Genomic DNA, 13520 nt, shown 5'->3' with positions numbered 1-13520 from the left:
CTCTATCTCTAGCTAAGTCCAGAGGAGCAGAGACATCTACTTTTCTATTCCATATAACTCTCAGAGAAAACACAGAGTCAGAGCTTACCGTCCAGCCAGAAGCTTGCAGTGAGCCAGTATTTGAGATCTCAGAAATGACAAGTTGTTCCTGCTATACTTTCTGATAAATCACCACTCCGTGTCTAGTGCAACAATGCAGGGGTAAAGTAAATCATTGGCAGAAGATTAAGGCTGCACACAAGAGGTTCCCAGGAAGCTCCTCCCTCTACTCAGTTTCCCCCAAATGCAGACACCTGAGCACTATAAAGCGTTCATGAGATTTTTTTTCAGGTAATGCATACACTAATCCTGCCTGGTCCTGGATCTACCATGGGACCTGTAAGAGGATAATTTCACCTGGAAGAAAATGTATCAGCATATCCCCGGACCAACAGATCCTGTACCTGATCAGTTTAGAGGCAGGTGTTTGGTGTAGTGGTCAAGTCACTGATTGAGGCACCTGCATCTGATATTGAAGTGCCTGGTTCGAGTCCCAGTTCTTCCACTTCCCATCCAGCATTCTACTAATGCACACTCTGGGAGGCAGCAGGTGATGGTCCTCGAGTCTCTGCCACTCATATGAGAGACCCAGATTGACTTCCAGGCTGTTGGCTTTAGCCTAGCCCAGCCCCAGCAGCTGTGGGTATTTGGAGAGTGAACCAGCAGATGGAAGATCTCTCTCTGGGTCTGTCTCTCTGCCTTTAAAATAAAGTGAAAATAAATACATGTTTGTTTTAAAAAGTCAGAAAAACCTGGAAGGTTCTTCACCAGAGAATCCAGTGAGCTGTTGAAATGTCTCCTTTGCAAACCGAAGGTTGAATGAAAAGAAAAGAAAGCCCATTGCCATAAGTAAGCAACAGACAGGCTCCCGCAGGCCAAAGGCTCAGTAATCGGGAGCAAGAACTGATTCCATGGTGTCAGTTACAGTGGCTGCAGGAAGGATCCTTCTGCCCTGAGGTCCCCTTATGGAGGATGGGGCTTCTCTTGGTCTCGCCGCATCAGCTTCATTGTCCTCCGCTGATGTGGCAATCCTATCTGCCAAGGCACAGTCCCTGTCCTGCGGGCTATTTCCCACCACCCCTCAAGTGAGCCCATAGTGATCCTCTTCAGGGCTATCCCTACTCAGAGGGTCCCCTGAGCATAGTCAGAGCTGTCTCTCGGCCATGAATAGGCAGCCATGGTTCCCCTGGATGCTTCCATGTGAACAGACAGATCGCCTCCCAAGCAGACTTTGGGTCCTGCCATAGCAGACTTTGAGTCTTACATCCAGGGAGTTAAAGCTATTCCACCTGTTGATGGCCCTGTTTTTCTCTGCGCCCCAGGATCCTTGGAACAGTTCTTGGGTCTCCATACACCTCTTCCTTTTCTCCCCCTAATTTTTATTTGTTTTCATGTTACTTGAAAGGCAGAGAGACAGAAAGAGATAATTGCACACAGACAGACAAAGATCTTCCATCTGCTGGTTTGCTCTCCAAATGGGCAGGGTCGGGTGGAAGTCAGGAGCCAGGAACTCCATCCAGATCTCCCATGTGGGTGACTGGGACCCAAGTGCTTGAGCAGTACCTCTCAGGATGTGCATTAGCAGTAAGTTGGAATTGGAGCTGGGACTCCAATCCAGGCACTCCAGTATGGGGTGCTGGCTGTGTCAAATGCCTGCTCCTACCCATGCATTGCTTTTGCAACTGAACTTCTTCCTGGATCACATTGATTCTGGGCTCAGGATGCCTGGCATCTTTCTAAAGTTCTCTGGTGTTGGACAGATTGTTTGTTCATTCCTACAAAGGGGAGGGAAGATCAGGGTGCTCCTGCTTCCCATTCCTGGGTTAGTAGAGGCTCCATTGCTCATGTGAGGCACTCCTGGTGGCTGATCTCAAGAGGTTTGCATAGCTCAGTGCCTTCCAATTGCTTGCACAGTGACCGAAACCATTGAACAAGCGTCCAAGCAGAGAACACTGAAGTGGTTAATGGCCTTAGGCAGGGATGGATGTGAGTGGAAATCCTAAGCACAGGGTATAGAGACTACCAGAGACCTTAGTAGCTGGTGTGGTGGAATAGCACTGGACTTGCAGTTCCGCCTCCAGCCACCACAGGCTGGGGGCGCCAGCGCAATTCCAGAACCTTCCCTGAGCCTCGGTTCCCTGTCAAGTGTGGAAAACAGCTGCCTTCAGTCTCGGTGTGAGGATGGAAGCAAAGCAGCAAGGGAGAGAGGGAGACGTGGACTGTGGCTGATGCACAGGTATTTGGACTTCCTGATAAGAAATGTAAGTGATTGCGTCATTTTTCTCACAAGAATGGAACTTGCTGGACGTCCAGCAAGTCTTTACGAAGGAAATCTCAAACCCTGAGTGAGAGTTGACTAGATGTGGGCAGCAGCCAGGCCCCTGGCTTCCCAGCCGGACGCCTCTCGCGAGTCGCCACGACAAGGCCTCCTGTCATCTGGGCCACTGTACCTGGATCGTCCTGGGACCACCAACCCCAACCTTCAGCCCTCCCCTTGGTGTAGAAGGCAGGCCTCCTGCCTCCCTCCTGCTCTCCTTTCTGCTTCATCTGATCTGTCCCACACTAGTTACTTCCGGCATGTTCCACAGCAGCAGCTCTTAGCTCAGACCGCACAGGTCCCTTGTGGAGCCAAGGATGGAGCCATACCCGGCATCATTGCCTTAACCTGGGTGCCACGTACCCATGCGTCCCTGTAGAGCACCTTCGTGAAGGAGCATCACTGCCCTTTGACCCTCCGTGCCATGAACTCGGCCCAAAAGTCTCTGGATTAGCAGTTAAGATGCCCGCATCCCATGTTGAAATACCTGGGTTTGAAGCCGGAGCTGCGGCTCACTAGGTTAATCCTCCGCCTGTGGCGCCGGCACACCGGGTTCTAGTCCCGGTCGGGGTGCCGGATTCTGTCCTGGTTGCCCCTCTTCCAGTCCAGCTCTCTGCTGTGGCCCAGGAGTGCAGTGAAAGATGGCCCAAGTGCTTGGGCCCTGTACCCCATGGGAGACCAGGAGAGACACCTGGCTCCTGGCTTCGAATCAGTACGGCGCGCTGGCTGCAGCAGCCATTGTGGGGTGAACCATTGGAAAAGGAAGACCTTTCTCTCTGTCTCTCTCTCTCACTGTCCTCTGCCTGTCAAAAAAGAAAAGAAAAAAGAAAGAAAGAAAGAAAAAAGAAAAAGAAAAGAAAAGAAAAGAAATACCTGGGTTTGAGTCTCTGCTCTACTTCCTGACTGCGACCTCCTGCTCACGCAGACCCTGGGACACAGCAGTGATGGCCCCCATAACTGGGTCGCTGTCATCCATGCGGGACATGTGGATGGAGTTCCCACCTCCCAGCTTCAGTCTCAGCCCAGTTTGGCCATCACAGGCATTTTGAGGGTAAACCAGCAGATGGGAGCTCTCTCTGACTCTGTCTTTCACAATTTTTTTCTTTGAATTCTCAGACCTTCCTCAACCAGGCAAACAACCCCTAAGACTTTCAGTATAAACAGATGAGTAGACAGATGCAAAGAGCTACTTGTCTTTTAGCAATGGATGGACCTGAAAACATCGGTGACACTCATGTATGCACCCAGGTATTATCTACTTTCCTAGGAACTTCTCCTCTAGATGAGAGAGCTCTACTTCCACCATAATACAAGCTTGACTTGATCGATGCAATATGGAGCCTGGGTGGTTATTGCTGACTGATAAGACCTCAGGAAAGGTAGATTTGTGTAATCCCAAATAAATGGACAGGAGAGAAAAAAAAAAAAAGGTCTGAATCCAGTATTCTTTCTGTTTTTTATGATGCTGTGCTTAGATGTTTGGAGCTATTGTAAAGAAAAGGCAAACTAGGTAGGAAAAGCACAGAACAGGACAAAAGATTTCCCCAACTCTTCGTACCTGTGGATAACCTCTAATAATCTCAACTAGTGCAGTGTTTGAGGCTAAACTCCCTCTCCTATAAAGGACCCACTGTACCGAGAAGGCAAAGTTCAAGGAATATTTAACAATAAATGTTTGTTGGATTGAATTGCATATGAAAAACACACCTCTTAAGTCAGTAGCTTCTTTGAACTCAGATTTAATGTAAGAAAGAAATGTTCAAGCAACACTTGTCCTATTTGCTTTGGAGCCCTTGGAATCAACAGTTCCGGTTTGTAACATATTTGTGAGCCAAGTGGGAATGATAACTTGCTAAAGCATTCAGCTATTCACGGGGCAAAACCAATACACCAAGTGATATCTTATCAACATTGCCAATTCCTCTCCCCGCTGCCCTGCACCTCGAACAAAGCCTGGAGTGTTGGGTTTATATGAATGAAGGGAAGCCGCTGGACAGAGGCACTTCCCTGGCCAGCGAGAAATGCCCCCTAGTTTGACACTGGGGGACTCAGGGAAGAAAAGGCAATACTTGCTGCGCCCTAAGGAGTGACATTATCAACATTAAATCCCAAAATACAAAATCAGTGAGTTGGTGTCAGAGTATAATCTCCTGGTCCAGCAGGAATATTTTAAATTGTTCTGTGCTTCCAAGAAAATGGCTGGAGTCTGATGTTTTTGGTCGTAATGTTTTCTGCTTGCTCCTCTCAGTCATGCCAATCGAACGCGTCCTTGCTTACAAAGTTATCAAGAATATCTTTCTAGGTTTGTTCTGGAAATTGTTGGGTTCCTACATATAATTCTCCCTCTCTTTTTAAATGTACTTGCAGATAAAAGAGGAAGTGGAGGATAAGAGCTGAGAGATTACAGAAAAGGCTTCTCAAAACGGTTCTCAGTGAGCTACTGGTGCCTCGGACACCACTCTCTACAGCTGAAGAAGAAACCAACAGAAGACAGGGGCACCCTCTGAGCGTGGAGGGCTGTGTGAAGGGGCTCTGCTGTTAGGGGCTGTGAGCTAGAGCTTAGTTCTGGGAACAGCTAGCGCCACCCATGCAAAGTGTTCCATTGGCACACGAGCTTGGTAAAGGCTGAGTGCCTGTGAGAATGAGTGCATCCCAGCGTGGAAGAAACTCATGGACTGAATGCCTTTGTCCTCCTCAAAATCCATATGCTGAAGCCCTCCCCTAACGTGACGGCAGCTGGAGGTGAGGCCTTTGGGAGGTGAGCAGGTTTACATCAGGTTGATTTGCAAGAAGACAGAGAGCTCTCTCTCTCTCTCTGTCTCTCTCTCCATCTACTCACGTGTACACCAGGAAAGGCCACATGAGCACCCAGGGGAAGGAGTCTGTCTGCGAGCCAGGAAGAGAGCCCTCCCCAAACCCTAAGGCTGCCAGTACCTTGACCTTGCACCTGCAGCCTCCAAAATGATGAGAAATAACTTTGTGTTATTGGAGCAACCCAACCTGTGGTGTTTTGTGACAACCTGAGCTCAGACAGAAAGCTCATGGTAACTTTCACGGGATCTCCTAAGAACCTGTTTCGAGCCATACATGAGGTTGGAGCTGCTCTTAAGATTTGGGTGATTAGGACCAAGCCTTAGTGTGGAAGCCGTAACTTCACCTGCCACAAAACACATGACAGGTGAAACTGCCCTCCTTATCCAAGGCCTCTCTGCCTTTCCTGCTTTTAATCCTTCCATCCCTCCTTCACTCTATCCTCTTGGTGGGTCTTTTCCTTATAAACAGAGATCCCTGCTCTCCCCATCTCAGTACCGGACGATCGCCATGCACTCAGGTACTGGAATCAGAAAGCAGGGAGTCATTCTTGATTCTTCTCTCTCCTTACCCCTCATGTACGAGCTATGGAAACTCAGGTCCTCTGAGAAGCAGACGTCAAGAAGAAATTAATGGCAAGGATTGCATTAGAGGAAATAGCCGTGGGGGGGTGGGGGGGACGGATCTATGTAAGGCTAGAATTATCAGATCACAATGCAAGCCTGGGAGAAGGCTAGGGGAAGGAGGGGAGCATCCTAGGCTGCCTGGCCTAAGAAGGCTCAGCAAAGTCACCAGGGAGTCCTCAAGCCACAGCCAATCATTGCAGGAGTCCTTATCTGCCAGAAGTGGGTCCCTTGGTGTTCTTGCTACACAGTTACTGGCTGGGAGCAGGCCAGCGTAATCTCAGCCACATACAAGGAGGCTGCAAGGGAGAGGGAGGAAAGGCAGGTGTTTAGCACAGCAGTTGGGACACCTGCATCTCAAATCAGAGTGCTGGGTTCACATCCTGGCTCTGCTGCTGATTCCAACTGCCTACTAATGTGCACTCTGGGAGACAGCAGGTCATGGCTCAAGTAGTTGGGTTCCTGCCACCCATGTGGAACACCCAGATTGAGTTCCTGGCTTCTGGCCTTTGCCTGGCCCAGCCTAGGCTGTTGTGGGCATTTGGGAAGTGAACCAACTGGCAGGAAATTCTCTCTCTCTCTCTCTCTCTCTCTCTCTCTCTCTCTCTCTCTCCCCATCTATCTCTGTGTGTATGTGTGTGTACTTTTCTAGTAAATAGTAAATACAATTTTTAAAGTACATGGAAGGGCCAGTGCTGTGGCGTAGCAGGTAAAGTTGCCGCCTTCAGTCCCAGCATCCCATATGGGCACCAGTTTGAGTCCCGGCTGCTCCACTTCTGATCCAGCTCTCTGCTATGGCCTGGAAAAGCAGAAGAAGGTGGCCTAAGTGCTTGGGCTGCAGTATCTGCATAGGAGACCCAGAAGAAGCCCCTGGCTCCTGGCTTCAGATCAGCCCAGCTCTGGCCGTTGCTGCCATTTGGGGAGTGAACCAGCAGATGGAAGATCTCTCTCTCTCTGTCTGCCTCAGCCTCTCTGTTACTCTGTCTTTCAAAACCACATATTAAAAATTTTTTAAATAAAGTACATGGAAATACACATTTTCTTTTAATTCCATTTTCCAAAAACTTTTTAAATTCCCCTAGTACTTTCTTTTTTTTAATTTAAAGATTTATTTTATTTAAAAGGCAGAGTTACAGATAGGCAGAGGGAGAGAGAGAGAGAAAAAAAAAAAGAAGAGAGAGACAGAGAGACAGAGAGAGAGAGGTCTTCCATCTGCTGGTTCACTCCCAAGATGGCCTCAATGGCTGGAGCTGTGCCAATTGGAAGCCAGGAGCCAGGAGCTTCTTCTGGGTCTTCCACAAGAGTGCAGGGGCCCAAGGACTTGGGCCATCTTCTACTGCTTTCTCAGGCCATAGTAGAGAGCTGGATCGGAAGTGGAGCAGCCAGGACTCAAACTGGTGCCCTTATGGGATGCTGGCACTGCAGGCAGCGGCTTTACCCACTACACCACAGCACCGCTGCCACCCCCCGCCCCCGCCAGTACTTTCAAATGCAGCAGCTGGGGTCTTTGTTCAGTTATACTCTCTCTCTAGTTGAACGTCCATGGCTGCCACAGTGCCCTCCTTAAACTACACAGATCTGCACCACCGCAGGTTCCAAGAGCTTCCCTTGTCTGCCTTCCTCTGGAGGAGGGAGAACTGACAGGGAGGCGGTGAGGGAGACGATCTCCTGCTGCTACCAGTGTGGTTGCACTCAGGGCTCTATTCTAAGTTCCCTGCACCTGGCAGCTTAGCAGGCTGTGCAGTTCCCCTCCTTAGGGTGCCTGGGTGCTTGGTTGTCTCACCTCCCTCAGTTCAGGCCTGTCGCATACAGCTGTTCTGTTACAATGAGGCCATGGACCGCCAGGTTCCATGCAGATTTTTCTTGCTACTGTTGTGTGAAAGCAGTGTCACATCCTCCTGCTGACCAGGACTGATTGCTTCTACCGGTATAACGGCTCTTCTGCCTCATTGGTTCCTGAGCACAAGGACTCCAACGTGCCCTGTAGTGGTTTGGAATTCAGTGGGACCTTTGCAGTATCACCTGGCAAAGGGACCAGAACGTTGAATGCTGAAATGCTCAGATTTGCAGGCACCAAAGAACAGTCTCCCAACAGATTCTCAGGAATGATGATCAGTGCAGCCCTCCTGTTTGCACGCCCTTATCTTTCCTGTTGGGAACAAAGCATCACACACAGGTCTCTGTAGTGACATTCATATGTCGTGTGCAGAAGGATGACACCCATTCTCTCAGTGTCTCTTCCAAGCCAGCACTTCAGCTTTATCTTTAGACAGTCATTCCAGAAAGCTGCCTCTGGGTGATGTAATGTATGATGCAACCGGCAGATCCACGGTCATGGCCACTCCTGCACCTCCAACACTGTACAGTGATGGTCAAATGCTATGTTACATGAGACTGCATGCCCACGGAGAAACATTTCATAACCCTCGGCTAGTGTTGTGGCTGAGGTTTTACAGGCAGGAAAGGCAAAGGCATACCTGGAATTTGTGTTCCTCTGGGGATGAAGCCTTGGCTCATCCAAAGTGTGATGGTTCATTTTATGTTTCAATTTGACTGGGCTAAAGGATGCCCAGATATGTGGTAAAATGTCGTTTCGGGGTGTTTCTGTGTGTTCCCAAAAGACACTAGCATTTGAATCTGTAGACCGAGTAAAGAAGATCTCCCTTGGGAACGGCGCAGTGGTGTAGCAGGTAAAGGCATCACCTGTGGCACCAGCATCACATATGGGGCTTTGGTTCATGACCTGGCTGCTTCACTTCCGATCCAACTCCCTGCTAATGGCCTGGGAAAGCAATGGAAGTTGGTCCAAGAGCTTGGACCCCTGCACTCACATGGGAGACCCAAAAGAAACTCCTGACTCCTGGCTTTGGCCTGGCTTAGCCCTGGCCATTGAGGGTACCTGGGGAGTGAACCAGCACATGGAAGTTAATCTCTCTCTCTCTCGCTCTGATTTTCAAAGAAATAAATAAAATCTTAAAAAGGAGAAAAAGGAGGAGGAGGAGGAGACCCACCTCCACGATGTGAGTGGGCAGCATTCAGTGTGTTGAAAGTCTGAACAAAATAAAATGGCTGAGGGGGCTGGCACCGTGGCTCACTTGGTTAATCCTCTGCCTGCGGCGCCAGCATCCCATATGGGCGCCGGGTTCTAGTCCCGGATGCTCCTCTTCCAGTCCAGCTCTCTGCTGTGGCCCGGGAGGGCAGTGGAGGATGGCCCAAGTGCTTGGGCCCCTGCACCCGCATGGGAGACCAAGAAGAAGCACCTGGCTCCTGGCTTCGGATCGGCGCAGCGCCAGCAGTAGCGGCCAATTGGGGAGTGAACCAACGGAAGGAAGACCTTTCTGTCTCTCTCACTGTCTATAACTCTACCTATAAAATAAATAAATAAATAAAATATTTATTTTTAAAAAAGAATAAAATGGCTGAGGAAGAATAATTTACTCTCTCTCTTGTAGAACTGGGACATTTATCTGTTCCTGCCAATGGACATTGGTGCTCCTGCTTCCCAAGCTGTCAGATCCCCAGATCTTCCTCCAGCATCCCCTAACTTCCCCACCCTCCTGAGAGTGTGCAGGCCTTCAGACTTGGGTTGTGTCACACCCTTGGATTTCTTGGCTCTCCAGCCTGCAGACAGCACCTTGTGGACCCTACTTGGCTTCCATATTTGTGTGAGCCAATTCCCATTTTTAAAAAATCTCTTATGTATCTATATTTATTTTTCTATCTATCTATCTACCTATATTTCTATCTAGAGAGAAGAAGCAAGGGACCCATTGGTCTGTTTCTCTGAGAACCCTGACTAATACACAATGGAAGGGCTCTGATGTAATGAACCAACCCGGCATCAAGTAGACAGTTGGTTTCATCAACAAATAGTGCCATGGGGCCAGCAGGTTAAGCCACCACCTGCAATGCTGGCATCCCATATGGGCACCAGTTTTTGCCCTGGCTACTACATTTCTGAGCAAACTCTGCACTAATGCACCTGGGAAAGCAAGAGAAGATGGTGAAAAAATAAAAAGACATAGAGCCATGTCAAGGATGTAATATTAGGCCGGCGCCTTAGCTTAACAGGCTAATCCTCCGCCTTGTGGCACCGGCACACCGGGTTCTAGTCCTGGTTGGGGTGCCGGATTCTATCCCGGTTGCCCCTCTTCCAGGCCAGCTCTCTGCTATGGCCCGGGAAGGCAGTGGAGGATGGCCCAAGTGCTTGGGCCCTGCACCCGCATGGGAGACCAGGAAAAGAACCTGGCTCCTGGTTTCGGATCAGCACGATGTGCCGGCTGCAGCGGCCATTGGATGGTGAACCAACGGCAAAGGAAGACCTTTCTCTCTGTCTCTCTCTCTCTCACTATCCACTCTGCCTGTCAAAAAAAAAAAAAAGATGTAATATTGATCTCTGTTGCTGACAAGCTGGACATTCAGGGGCAGCAGTAGGTTGGTCTTGGTAAGAGCAAGTTAACAATGTTGGACCAACACGTAGCTTCTATTTTCGCCAAGGTAACCATACTATTCATGTTCCTATCATGCAAGTTCTGGTGTAGTGACCAATTGCTAGATTGCTGGAAGACACCAGTATTCCTGTAAGGTGTCTCACCATTGTTTTAATTTGCATTGTTTTAATTTGCATTTCCCTGGGAACTCATGAGTTTAAGCATCTCTTCACATATAAATCAGCTGTTTTGTGTCCTCTTCTATAAATTGCACTTTTCATGCAGTTTACTCAATTTTGTCAGATTCCCTGCTTTTTTATTGTAAATCTACAATTTCCTTATAGAATCTAGGTATCAGTCCAACCAACACAGTTTCAAACATTGCACTATGTCACCCACTTTAATTTGTCTTTGGTGTCCTCCACTCAGACATTTTTTAAGGATTTATTTATTTATTTGAAAGGCAGAGTGACAGAGAGAAAGAGAGAAACCTTCCATCTCCTAGTTCATTCCCCAAATGGCCACAACACCTAAGGCAGGGCCAGGCTGAAGCCAGGAGCCAGGAACTCTTTCTAGGTCCCATGTGAGTGGGAAGAACCCAAGCACCTGAGCCATCATTCACTGCTTCCCAGGCCCATTAGCAGAGAACTTGATCAGAAGTGGAGTAGCCATGCTGTGAACCAGCAACTCTGATCTGGGATGCAAGTATCCCTAGCAATGGCTTAACCCACTGAGCTACACACCTGCTGCAGACTTTTTATTTTTATGGAATAAATGCAAGAGTTATTTTTGTTGATGACTGGTGCTTTGGGGATCTTTTTGTAGAAGGCCTTCTTCATTCCTAAATCACAGGATATGTTCCTATGGTTTTTTCCTTTGTAGTTTCATAATTTACATTAAGTTTATGCATCCATCTGGAATCCACATCTGTATAATATATGAAGACCCATTTCTCTTTTTCTCCCTATAGTGAGCCAGTTTCCACAAAATCATCTGCAAAACAGTTCATGCTTTCTTGGGACAGGCATTGTGGTGCAGTGAATTAAGCCACCACTTGAAATGCCAATATCCCATATCAGAGTGTCGGGTTTGAATCCTGGCTACTCCGCTTCCTATCCAGTTCCCTGCTAATGCAGCTGGGAGGCAGCAGATGGGGGCTCAAGTACTTGAGTCCCTACCAACCATGTTGGAGACGATGGAGTTTCTGGCTCCTGGCTTTGGCCTGACTCAGTCCCCATTGTTGTGGCCATTTGGGGAGTGAACCAGCAGATGGAAAATCAATCTCTCTCTCTCTCTCTTAATCCAGCACTCTGCCATTCAAATAACTAAATATATTTTTTAAACAAAGCAAAAAAAACAGGTTGGAGAAATAATAAAAGCATTATAGGAGACAAAATTAATCATATCAACAATCAAAATCTAAAATTGTAAGAAAATGGTAAATATATAGACCTTTAGCAATACTATTATCTGAGACTTCTGTGTGGAAAATGTAGGGTAAAGTAAATGAGTGGTTATAGGATTCTTTCATTCCCTAGGTTCTTGAAAATCAGGATTTCCAGTGTGGAAGATAGGATTATTGATGCTGTTTAGAAGACAAGTAAGCCGGCGCCGTGGCTCAACAGGCTAATCCTCCGCCTGTGGTGCTGGCACACCGGGTTCTAGTCCCGCTTGGGGCACCAGATTCTGTCCCAGTTGCCCCTCTTCCAGGCCAGCTCTCTGCTATGGCCCGGGAGTGCAGTAGAGGATGGCCCAAGTGGTTGGGTCCTGCACCCCATGGGAGACCAGGATAAACACCTGGCTCCTGGCTTTGGATCAGCACGGTGTGCCGGCCGCAGCGCACCAGCCACGGCGGCCATTGGAGGGTGAACCAACGGCAAAAAGGAAGACCTTTCTCTCTGTCTCTCTCTCTCACTGTCCTCTCTACCTGTCAAAAAAGAAATAAAAATTTTTAAAAAAAAGAAGACAAGTAAAACATCCTGTAGATGTGAACTGATGTGGAGGTATCAACATGAACTTGAGAGGCCCAGTATGTGTGTTAGACACATTTCCTAGCTCTGTCTGTTAAAAAAAAAAAAAAAAAGCCTAAAGCAATGACCAATAAAGGAGCAATTCGCCTTCCTTGTGCCCAGGTAGATTATGGTCTCAAAATATCACGTCCAAGAGACACAGAGGCCTTGGTAGGGGCCGGGGAGGGGTCATGGTTCATCCCTGTCCTGTGATAGGAGATGTACAAGATGAATCTGGAGTATATTTTCACACCAGACAGCAAGAAAACTATTACAGTCATGTCAAATGATTCAGGAACCCACTTGATTCCGCTTCTACTGAACTAAAGTAGGACACTCTTAGCTTTATAAGGAATAATAATTGCAAATGATCAAAATTCTTCAGAGATATATATATACTCATAGCATATTTTTATATGGAATATATATATATATATATATACATACTCATAGCATATCTTTAAAAAAACAACTGACCAGTTTGGGACTATGATAAAAGCTCACATGACTCTCTTAGGAACTGGTAAGAGAGTGGGCTTTTAGGTTACTGGCTGAGATGCCGCGTCCTGCCTCGGAGGGCCTGGTGTAACACAGGGCTCCAGTTCCTGATTCCGGTTTCCTGCTAATGCAGACCCTGGGAGGCAGTGGTGATGGCTCAAGTAATTAGGTTCCTGTTACCCCACGAAAGACCTGACTTAAGTTCCCAGATCCTGGATCTGGCCCTGGCCAAGTTTCAGCTGTTGTGGGCAATTGGGAAGTGAAATAATGAATGAGAGCTCTCTCTAAGTCTGTCTCTTTCTCTCTTCCTCTGCTTCTCAAATATTTTTCAAAGATTTTATTTATTTATTTGAGAGGTAGAGTTACAGAGAGAGGGAGAGACAGCAAGAAAGATCTTCCATCCACTGGTTCACTCCCCAAGTGGCCACAACAGCTGGGGCTGGGCTGAAGCCAGGAGCCAGGAGCTTCCTCTGGGTCTCCCACGAGAGTGCAAGGGCCCAAGCACTTGGGCCATCTTCTACTGCTTTTCTAGGCCATTAGCAGAGAGCTGGAACAGAAGAGAAGCAGCCAGGACACTAACCGGTACCCATATGGGATGCCGGCACTGCAGGCAGAGGCTTAGCCTACTACGTCACAGTGCCGGCCTCTGCTCCTCAAATTTTAAAAGAAGAAGACACTGGTAAGAGAAAGAACCAAACATGTATTTCCTATATAAAATTATGCTCTTGATTATTTGCTATAACTAGAGTGTTGTTCTAAAAATATTCCAGCTTACAAATGTATCTAAAAGATT

This window comes from Lepus europaeus, chromosome 2 (genome assembly GCF_033115175.1).
Source record: "Lepus europaeus isolate LE1 chromosome 2, mLepTim1.pri, whole genome shotgun sequence".
NCBI lineage: Eukaryota > Metazoa > Chordata > Mammalia > Lagomorpha > Leporidae > Lepus > Lepus europaeus.
This window is presented reverse-complemented; position numbering follows the sequence as displayed.